This window comes from Oncorhynchus gorbuscha, linkage group LG19 (genome assembly GCF_021184085.1).
Source record: "Oncorhynchus gorbuscha isolate QuinsamMale2020 ecotype Even-year linkage group LG19, OgorEven_v1.0, whole genome shotgun sequence".
Classification (NCBI taxonomy): domain Eukaryota; kingdom Metazoa; phylum Chordata; class Actinopteri; order Salmoniformes; family Salmonidae; genus Oncorhynchus; species Oncorhynchus gorbuscha.
This window is the reverse complement of record NC_060191.1, coordinates 23,378,859-23,390,341: the sequence shown is the minus strand read 5'-3', so window position 1 is coordinate 23,390,341 and position 11,483 is coordinate 23,378,859. Positions and strand designations below refer to the sequence as shown.

At 43.7% G+C, this 11,483-nt stretch overlaps 1 pseudogene; it reads left to right on the top strand.

The window, feature by feature from the left end:
- Positions 1 to 391: 391 nt before the first annotated feature.
- LOC124004863 lies at positions 392 to 11,405 on the top strand (annotated as a pseudogene).
- Positions 11,406 to 11,483: the final 78 nt, after the last annotated feature.

Below are 11,483 nucleotides of genomic sequence, written 5' to 3'. Positions count from 1 at the left end.
TCATGCTTCATTTGATAGACGGGTAGGTTTTCAGTTACATTCACGCGACAGTCATGACTACTACCGTCCTTCCTATTCTGTGTCGACCCGTTCCACCCATGGAAAATATTAGAAAAGGTTTACTTTAAAGCATTATGTAACCTTTTCAATTGATCATGGCCAGGCTTCATACCCAACTATTTGACATGTGATGATAAGAAAACAAATGTAGAAACATCAGGAAGTGCTATAACAGCCTGTGTGCCCATTCTGGTTGGGTCATAACACGAGCAAAAATGTACATTTTAGTGGAAAGGAATTTCCCTTTGCTGATGGAAGGATCTAGACCTGCATACAGGTCTCTACAACCTTTGACTAACTCAATTCAAGCTGTCTATTTATGTTGGTAGGAATGGCCACTATGAGTAGGAAGCCCGGTCAGCATTACTGGGTGACAGACTGGGAGACCAATAACAAGCTGCTCACGGACACGGCCGAGCACCAACGCCACCAATCACAGCAGACAAGGCAGGAGAGGCGGGCCCTGAGGCACCAGACAGCCTGTAAGGTACAGAGACTGAGAGACAGGGACTGATATGGATGCCTGATGCCAGGCAGCAGGCAGCAGGCGAAAACTCATGTTCACATCTATACCCCATAATAACAAAGTAATACTGTGCGTGACCGTGGGCTCTTCTCCGTCTGTCTGACACGCTGGGATGAGAGTGACAGCTGAGACAGGCTGGGTGACAGGATCAATGAGGTCACTGAGCAGAAGGACAGACTGCAGGCAATGGCGAGAGAGATCGAAGCTCTGACACAGGTCACTAATACTTCATATGGCAGAAAATGTGGGAGAACTATTTAATGTTCAACTCCCTTTACTTACAAAAAACATAATCAGCACGTACACTGTCGAACGCATGTCACAGAACACAATCTGTCAGTGTCCCTAATTTGTTGGCTTCAGGAACCTCTCAAATTGCTTTGGGAATCTGCATTCCACTATGCTATTTGTATGCATTGTTGTGTCGTGTGGTGCAGTAAACTCTACCTAAATCCTACCCTTATTAGGTAAGCTAATCGTAGTCTAATTATGCCTGAGGGTGTTATTTTTGTTTTTTTTCTGGAAGTATGTGTGCTTGTTGACAATGAATTATAGCACACATGTTTAATCATTTAGAGGATCTACAGGGGCTTGCGAAGGTTATTCACCCACTTGGCATTTTTCCTATTTTGTTGCCTTACAACCTGGAATTAAAATGGATTTTTGGGCCGTTTGTATCATTTGATTTACAGAACTTGCCTACAATTCTGAAGATGTGAAACAAACAAGACAAAAAAACAGAACTTGAGAGTGCATAACTATTCACCCCCCCAAAGTCAATACTTTGTAGAGCCACCTTTTGCAGCAATTACAGCTGCAAGTCTCTTGGGGTATGTCTCTATAAGCTTGGCACATCTAGCCACTGGGACTTCTTGCCCATTCTTCAAGACAAAACTGCTCCAGCTCCTTCAAGTTGAAGAAGACACGGCCGTGCCCCTGGATTTGGTAGTGGAGTGTCTGACCCAGAGAGAGGGCCCGCAGGGGGAGCGAGCTGGTCAGTGACCCCCTGCAGGGCCATCTGAAGAGGGAGGCCCAGATGATGACACCACGCAGCAAGAGCTGCAGCAGCACATCAACAAGGCATTCAAGCAGGTCTGGTAAAGCCAAGCTAGAGATTTAACTGCCGTAGGTCTTTGGTTGTGTCTCAGGATATGGTTTCATTGATCCATGGAACATAAAAGGCTTCTATCTAACACAGTTGTGTTGCTCTTAAAAACAAAGGATAATGCAATGTGAAACCGAAACGGGTGGGTGATACTGACATTTGGAGGCCTGTGTGAGGTCTTAAATTTCATTTCTCCATTGCTTCATGAAGACGTATTGCAGCAACGTTCAAATTCCACTGTGTTCTGTAGCCTGTGTGCTGATGTATGCCTATAATTAGTATTTATAATACTATAATAGACATTAACTATCTTATGACGGTGTAAAAGGTCAGCCATTTTGGTCAGGGAGTTGGGCAGCCAGTGTTGGGATTAAAATATTGTGAAAGCAATCCGTATTCTTCCGAAAATCTTCACAGTATTTTCATTAGCTAACGGTTTTATTAGAATTATTCCAATCTTTTTACAAATTAACTGCCAATATTCCATACAAACAATGCAGTCAATCCACAGCCATACACTGGCTGAAATCAGTTGATGATATTTTAGTCTTATTTATACAGAAAATGTCTAAAACACGTAGAAACTGTATTCATAATTATGTGACAATATTTTAGGTTGACAATTCTATTACACAATTTCTGATACATCACATGCCTTTCTTTTATTTTCCTGCATAAGTAAAAGCAGGAAAGTATCACCTATGCCTCTACTGCCATTCATTCCATTTTGGATTTCTCCCTGTCCAAAATGGCTGCCATTATCATACCATTCTGGAACTGAGAGTTTGACATATCCCCTCTAGTAATTTAATAGAATCTCTACCGATGTATGCTTGTTTGTCTACAGTTCTATGGGGGTGATACATCTAACAGTGTAGCATCAATAAAGTTTATTTCATTTTAAGCTGTCTCAAGGAAGCCCACCAACAGCTGACCTTTGACCTAACCAACAAGAGCGAAGGCCTGGATGTGAACCAATCGTGCCTGTCACTTACAGACAGGTCACCTGACATATCCTTCAAGCCTGACCCCACGTACCCACTAGGTAAGGACGGAACAGAGTAGTGCCTTGTCAACATGTGTAGAATAAAGGAGACGATAATGAAATGATCATGAGTGAAAATATACTGTATAGTTCTAGCATATTTCTAGGAATTTTGTTTTTCATAATTGTCATAACTAAATAATTTGATCCCGTGTTCAGATAGCAGAACACTCAATGTCAGACAAATTCTCAGCCTTTACCCAAATCTAGATGTATGGTCATTTGTACCACTAAACCTCTTCTGATCCTCTCAACCTAAAACATTTTCTAATTTATAACACAGTTCTTAGAGTGTACAGTACTTACCGACGTATAACTGTGGCTGATTTATGTCCTGTACCCTGCAGTGCCTCCACACACCAGGAGTCGGTGCAGTTCACCCACTACAACATGACCCAAGCTGAGGAGGCGATGCAGGCTTCCCTACAGCTGAGGGAGACCATGACCTATACAATGATACAGGTAGCAGAGGACTGATCTAGGATCGGTTTACCCTCCCCAAACTAACAGTAACTATTAGAGGTTTAAAAAAAAATGTGAACACAAGACTGAGCTTAGATCAGTGTCTAATGGCAACTTCATCCTACTCCTACAAAATAATGTGTGGGTGGGACTGTCTGTGTATTGGGGGAGGAGGAGAGGGATACATGTTATTAATAGCATAGGAAGGCCTGGTCGGGGAATGGAAACTGGGGAAACTGGCTTGGTGGGGGCTCATGAGAACACCATGAAGAGAGTATGTGTGGATGTACAGTCAGAGACCGTTTTATGCAGTATGGAAATTGGTTCCATTAGGCGTATAGGGCAACTCCCATAACAAACTAACAAAATAATGGGTGGTTTGGTATTTCTAAGTGTTTTTGGACAGCAATTTAATAATACGCTTGCTGCCCATTTCAAACTGTATACGTGCCTGAGGCTGGTCTAGCCAGAGTGGATACAAATCCCAGCCCGTACCCTATTCTGCATCTCCCTCCTTCTCTGTCTCCCCTCTCATTTCATGCTAGCCCCATTTGAATAAAAATAAAATACTTTAAAAATAAATATATAACGCTGAACAAAAATATAAACGCAACATGCAACAATGTCAAAGATTTGACTGAGTTACAGTTCTTATGAGGAAATCAGTCAACTTAAATCAATTCATTGGGCTCTAATCTATGGATTTCACATGACTGGGAATAGGGTCTGGATTAGAAAACCAGTCAGTATCTGGTGTGACCACCATTTTCCCCATGCAGTGTGACACATCTCCTTTGCATAGAGTTGATCAGGCTGTTGATTGTGGAATGTTGTCCCACTCCTCTTCAATGGCTTTGCGAAGTTGCTATATATTAGCGGGAACTGGAACACGCTGTCGTGCAGTACATGTCGATCCAGAATATCCCAAACATGCTAAATGTCTGGTGAGTATGCAGCCCTTGGAAGAACTGGGACATTTTCAGCTTCCAGCAATTGTGTACAGATCCTTGCGACATGGGGATGTGCATTATCATGCTAAAACAGGAGGTGATGGCGTCGGATGAAAGGAACGACAATAGGCCTTAGGATCTTGTCATGGTATCTCAAATTGCCATCGATAAAATGCAGTTGTGTTCGTTGTCCTTAGCTTATGCCTGCTCATACATAACCCCACCTCCACAATGTTGACATCAGCAAACCATACGCTCTGTCTGCCATCTGCCTGGTACAGTGAAGAGCACACTTCTCCACCGTGCCAGTGGCCATAGAAGGTAAGCATTTTCCCACTGAACTCGGTTACACCACCGAACTGCAGTCAGGTCAAGACCCTGGTGAGGGCGAGGAGCATGCAGATGAGCTTCCCTGAGACGGTCTCTGACAGTTTGTGCAGAAATTCTTCTGTTGTGCAAACCCACAGTTTCATCAGCTGTCTGGGTGTCTGGTCGCAGACCATCCCTCAGGTGAAGAAGAAGATGGATGTAGAGGTCCTGGGCTGGCGTGGTTACATGTCGTGGAAACGTGTCGCGCTCTACAGTTATGAGGCCGGGTTGGACATACTGCCAAATTCTCTAAAATTACGTTTGCCCCCAATAGAGAAATTACGTTGGCTTATGGTAGAGAAATGAATATTCAAAATTCAAAAGGCACTCCCACATCTGAGCAATCTTTTTTGCAGGTGCATGGTAACAGTTGAACAATATGAAGGAAAAACCGCACACTGCTCTTGATAGTTTCACTGATCTTTAATAAGTTTATGTATCATCCTCACGGTCTTCTTCAGAGCTTTTGTGAGTTAAAACATTTTTTGCACCCTTATGTCGACCTAGTCCCACCCACATCCGTTCCACACATCGAAAGGGGTTGGAGGCGCAGGAGAACCAAATATGTGCTACCAAATATAACAATATGCATGTAATAGATATTCAAATAAAGTGTGTAAAGACCCGCTAAAGCTGAAGAACACTCTCGTAATGTTCACAACCACATATACTTTGAACTCGCGAAAAGTGGGAGATGCGGTCAAGAAACACTGGCATATTTTATCATCGGACCCAGCTTTGCCGGCTGAATTGAAAAATTCACCACTTATTGTGTATAGGAGAGGTCGCAATTTATGCGATAAATTGCTTCATACCAACTGCCAGCCACAAAAGAAAATCACCCAGGCTCTTTTATGCCCTCTTCCAAATGGTAGCTATAAATGCAGAGGATGCGCACAGTGCAACAATATGATGAAGTGTGAATATTTCTGCCACCCACATACAGGAAAACGGTTCCAAATAAATGACATTGTGTTCACCACCCATTTATCTACATTATTACATGTCCATTTGGGCTCTGTTATGTAAGTAAAACCTCTCGTTCTCTCAAACAGAGAATCAGTGAACATAAAAGATCAATCAGGAGAAACGACAGGGATTATCCAGTCGCAGTATATTTTAATGATAAATAAATAAATAAATAAAGTCGCAGTATATTTTAATGATAAATAAATAAATAATACAAGTACTGAGCAATATTGCATGCACATTTTTGGGGTGGAAATTGTATTATTTTATACTAATACAATTGCTCAGATAAAGAGATTGTGTTCAAAAACTAAAATGGGGTTTAAAATGATTGGCACCTCTGTTTTCAAAACTCTAGCACCCTTCCCCTGTGAGGATAACGACGCTGAACCTTTTTCTAAAATGTTTTATGAGATTGGAGAACCCATTGTGAGGGATCTTAGACCATTCCTCTATAAAGAATTTTTCCAGATCCTTGATATCCTTCGTCTGCTCTGATGGACTGCCCTCTTCAAATCAAACCACAGGTTTTCAATGGGGTTCAAGTCTAATTGCTCCTGTAACTCGTTCTGGATAAGACCGTCTGCTAAATGACTAATGTAAATAGACTGAGATGGCAATTGCAAAATGTTGATTTTTGTGGTCAATTAATAATTTCTTTGTGGATTTTGATTAGTGCTTGGGGTTATTGTCTTGCTGGAAGATCCACTTCTGGCCAAGTGTCAGTCTCATGGCAGAGGCAAAAAGGTTTTTGGTTAAAATGTCCTGGTACTTACTACTTGGTAAAAGTTCATGATGCCATCGACCTTAACAAGGGAAACCAGGACCAGTGGAAGCAAAATAGCCCCATAACATCAAAGATCCACCATCATATTTTACATTAGTATTCAGACCCTTTGTTATGAGACTCAAAATTAAGCTCAGGTGTGTCCTGTTTCCATTCATCATCCTTGAGATGTTTCTACAACTTGATTGGAGTCCACCTGTGGTAACTTCCATTGATTTTCCTTGATGTTTCTACAACTTGATTGGAGTCCACCTGTGGTAAATTCCATTGATTTTCCTTGATGTTTCTACAACTTGATTGGAGTCCACCTGTGGTAACTTCCATTGATTTTCCTTGATGTTCTACAACTTGATTGGAGTCCACCTGTGGTAAATTCCATTGATTTTCCTTGATGTTTCTACAACTTGATTGGAGTCCACCTGTGGTAAATAAAAAGCTCTTTCTGCCACCCACCCCACCCCCCAAAGGTGCGGATTCCAACCGCAAAACCTGATTCAATAGGGGAGGGTCCGGGTGGCATCTACCGTCGGGGGCGGCTCCGGTGCGGGGCGAAATACCCACTCCGCTCGTGGAGACGCCATCTTCAATGGCGGCTCTGGTGCGGGGATTGTCGCCGGAGGAACCGGACCGCAGATCGTCGCCGGGGACTCCAGACTGCGGATCGACGCCGGAGACTCCGGACCGGGAACTGTCGCCGGAAGCTCTGCACTGTGGAGGCACACTGGAGGCCTGATGCGTGGGGCGGGTACAGATGGCACCGGGCGGGTGACACACACCTCAGGGCGAGTGCGGGGAGGAGGCACAGGATGTACTGAACTGTGGAGGGGCACTGGAGGCCTGATGCGTGGGGCCGGTACAGGTGGCACCAGGCTGGTGACACGCACCTCAGGGCGAATGCGGGGAAGAGGCACAGGACGTACTGAACTGTGGAGGGGCACTGGAGGCCTGATGCGTGGGACCGGTACAGGTGGCACCGGGCTGGTGACACGCACCTCAGGGCAAGTGCGGGGAGGAGGCACAGGACGTACTGGACTGTGGAGACTCGAGGCTGTAATTGCTATTGAAATTACAGTTTTATTTGATTTTTTTAGTACATTTGTTAAGATTTCTAAAAACCTGTTTTTGCTTTGTCATTATGGGGTATTGCATGTACAGTAGACAGATTTTTTTTTTGGTATCCATTTTAGAATAAGGCTGTAACGTAACAAAATGTGGAAAAAGTCAAGGAGTCTGAATACTTTGCGAATGCACTGTATGCTTCTGTATATGCTGGCGTGCCCAAAGAGCTCTATTTTCATGGCATCTGACCATAGCACCGCTTCCAAGGGCGTTCATCAAACTCCAGGCGGTGCTATTATTATATACGCCATAGCTCAGTATTTGTATTATTTATTTTAAACAGCCTTTTTTGCTAATCTTTATCAAGAATAACCCCACACGGGTAAGGGGCGCGGCTCTGTTGCGACCTGCAGTGTGTGTGACGTTTGGTGTGGCATAAACAATTTTATTTTAAACGCCACTTTAAATGTGTACATGACACTGCAACAAAATGTCCCCATGGGGACAATTAATTATGGACATGACTGTATTGCAAAGACACCAGTAAGTGGACTTCAGTAACTGTTGTTTTGGAATACTGGTGTAGGGGATGGTTTAAGCTGAGGACATATGGGTTTATTTTAAAGGCATGCGTTAGCACTTGTTTACTTGGCTCAGGCCGAAGCGGTGTAAACTGTATCCGAAGACTATCATCCTGATCGATATACAGTACAGAAGCATTCAACAGGAACGGGAGTCTGATCTATAAATGCTGTATATCATCTTTACGAGGGGATTGTAATGTGTGCCGGAGGGTTGTTGGTATTCTCCATCACACAGTCGGAAGAGGACATTGTCACCCCCTTTGAGAACATCATAAGCATGTTTTTGGGATAAGCTTTAAGGACTTGTTACTTTTTTAAAACTGCCATGATTGGCTATTTTCATGAACTGAAGTGTATCTGACTTAGTGTAGCAACATCATCCTCTCCCAGAGTGTCTCAGAGTAGGACTGCTAATCTACTGCAGGATCAGGTCCATATAATCTTATTCATTTGGACCTAAAAGGCAGGACTGATCGTATATCAGCACACCTACTCTGAGACTTTCTGAATACGGGCCCCATATTCGTTATAGCTGCGCCATAAGACTCTTATTCATAACTCTCTCCTCTGTGTGGTGTCTGATGCCCCCATCTCTTATGTCCCTTCAGAGCCAGAATGACATGGAGGGGCAGCGGATCACCACTGGGTTCAACCAGCACAAGAGGGCCTGCAGTCAGCTGCACTGGCAGCACACAGCTGTGAGTACAGAGTCCTGTTCATTAGGGCACACAATGGAAAATGTAGTTCAATGCAAAATTCTGCTTTGACTAAATATTGATATTGAGGACAGATGTAGATAGAGGCCTGGGGAAGACCACCATGTATCCAGAGCTAAGCCTTAGAAATTCTCTTGTTAAGCATTAATGACATGCATAGCTCTTCCACCGGGCCCTTCTCATGCTATACATCCACTGAACCCATTAGACCTCCCTCCCCCCGTCTGACCTAAAGCTGCTCTCCCCACCCTTCAACTGATCTCTCTTCTAATCAGTGCAGCACAGCCATTTTCCTTTGTTCGCGCTCCGCCGGGCTCCATCCATCTCCATAGACATGAATACCTATAGTCCTGGTAAGGAAGTCCACTCCGGGGGCAATAACAATAGCAGTGTCTGGAATGCACAGGGAGAGATTAGATAAGACAGGGGTCAATGCAGGGAAGTCAGATCACCTAGGTTTCTCATGAATGTGTTCTGGATCAGTAACGTCATATATACAGTAGATCTGAACAAGAAGTGGAATTTATGAATCAGCTATTGTGTGAGAGCTAGAAGCTAGGACAAGAACCGTAGAGAGCATAGATGGTGATAAGATAGTATTGACTAGAGTAGAACTTCGAAAGCAAAGAGGACAATTCTAGATGGCCCTTCTTAGCTGCGGGAGGTTTCTCAGTGCTGACTCTGTGCTCTGTTGGTTCTGTCTGTCCCACCAGACCAGAGAGAAAATCACAGAGCTGTTGAGGGGCATCCATCGTCTGGAGCAGGAGCTGCTGGCTACAGTGTGCCCCCTGAAGCTGGTACATACCAGGCTGAAGAATAGGAACTCGAGGACCGGAGTGGACCTCTGCAGAGACCAGGTAGAACCATAATAATAGAACTGGAATGGGGGAAAAGCCCCTTAATCCAGGCCAATTTGACAATACGCTCACTATGACCACTGGTCCACACGTCTAGGGAAATTGACTTGAATGGTAATGTCTATTTTACTCATTCTATTTCTGTGGTTGATTCTAACTTGTAAAGCAAGAATGGGTTTTCTTTGGTCCTGGAGGTTCAGACATTTGTTCTATGAAAGCCTGCACAGATTGACCCTTCAGAGGACCTGAGTTGTTGTAAAGGTTTATTTTGTCATGAAAAAGGAGCTGTGTCTCTGTTTGTCATATTATACTGAACATAAATTGAAACACAATATGTAAAGTGTTGGTCCCATGTTTCATGAGCTGAAATAAAAGTTGCCATAACTTTTCCATATGCTAAAAAATCTATTTCTCTCAAATTGTGTGCACAAATTGGTTTACATCCCCATTAGTGAGCATTTCTCCTTTGACAAGTTAATCCATCCACCTGACAGGTGTGGCATATCAAGAAGCCAGTTAAACAGCATGGTAATTCAACAGGTGCACCTTGTGCTGGGGACAATAAAAGGCCACTCTAAAATGGGTAGTTTTGTCACACAACACAATGGCACAGATGTCTCAGGTTTTGAGGGAGTGTGCAATTGGCATGCTGACTGCAGGAATATCCACCAGAGCTGTTGCAATATAAAATTGTTTGGCCTCACATCCGCAGACCACATGTAAGCTCCACATCCAGCTTCTTCACCTGCAGGATCGTCTGAGACCAGCCAATGTCTCTTAAAAAAAAAAATATTTCACCTTTATTTAACCAGGTAGGCCAGTTGAGAACAAGTTGTCATTTACAACTGCGGCCTGGCCAAGATAAAGCAAAGCAGTGCAACACAAACAACAATACAGAGTTACACATGGAATAAACAAACGTACAGTCAATAACACAGTAGGAAAAAATCTATATACAGTGTGTGTGCAGATAAGGTAAGATTAGAGAGGTAAGGCAATAAATAGGTCGTAGTGGCAAAATAATTACAATTTAGCAATCAAACACTGGAGTAAAGTGTTCAAAAATATATTATTATTTGACCATGCTGGTCATTTATGAACATTTGAATATCTTGGCCATGTTCTGTTAAAATCTCCACCTGGCACAGCCAGAAGAGGACTGGCCACCCCTCATAGCCTGGTTCCTCTCTAGGTTTCTTCCTAGGTTTTGGCCTTTCTAGGGAGGTTTTCCTAGCCACCGTGCTTCTACACCTGCATTGCTTGCTGTTTGGGGTTTTAGGCGGAGTTTCTGTACAGCACTTTGAGACATCAGCTGATGAACGAAGGGCTATATAAATACATTTGAGTTGATTTTGTGGGGGAAAACTCGTTCTGATTGGATAGGCCTGGCTTACCAGTGGCTGTGACCCTGCTCTGTCATGTGAAATCCTGAAATGAATGAATGAATTGACTGATTTTATTTTTGTTCAGTATATAATGTGTGTCCATACCTTGACTCTGTGATCTCTGTAGGTGCATTCTGGACTGGTGGTAGAGGCTAAGCAGTTGAGAGCCACCATAGGAGTGTTACAGCAGAATCTAGCCAAGTCTATGTGAGTGTCTGTGTTATTGAGTGGCTATGAACGGGAGCACATATATCCACCCTGTATGACTCTTTCACAGCATATTGAACATATGATGTGCTCACTTTCATAGCACATTGGCCTTTAATGTAAGGACACCATTTAACCCTGTGTTGCTGTTCTGTGATACTGTGTACCAGGCACTCTCTGCAGTCCCTAGAGGAGCAACGGGCCTGTATGGGAGACGACCTGTCCAGGAAGCAGGGGGGCCCTGGAGCTGGAGCAGCGACTTCATCCGCCAGCACCTGGAGACCCTGTCTGAGGCTGAGACAGCCGTCCCCATGCCCGGCTTGACCAGAGAGATGTACTGATGAGGTGGACACACACATGAACTCACACACGCGCACTTTTATTCATGGCCACAAATCATTG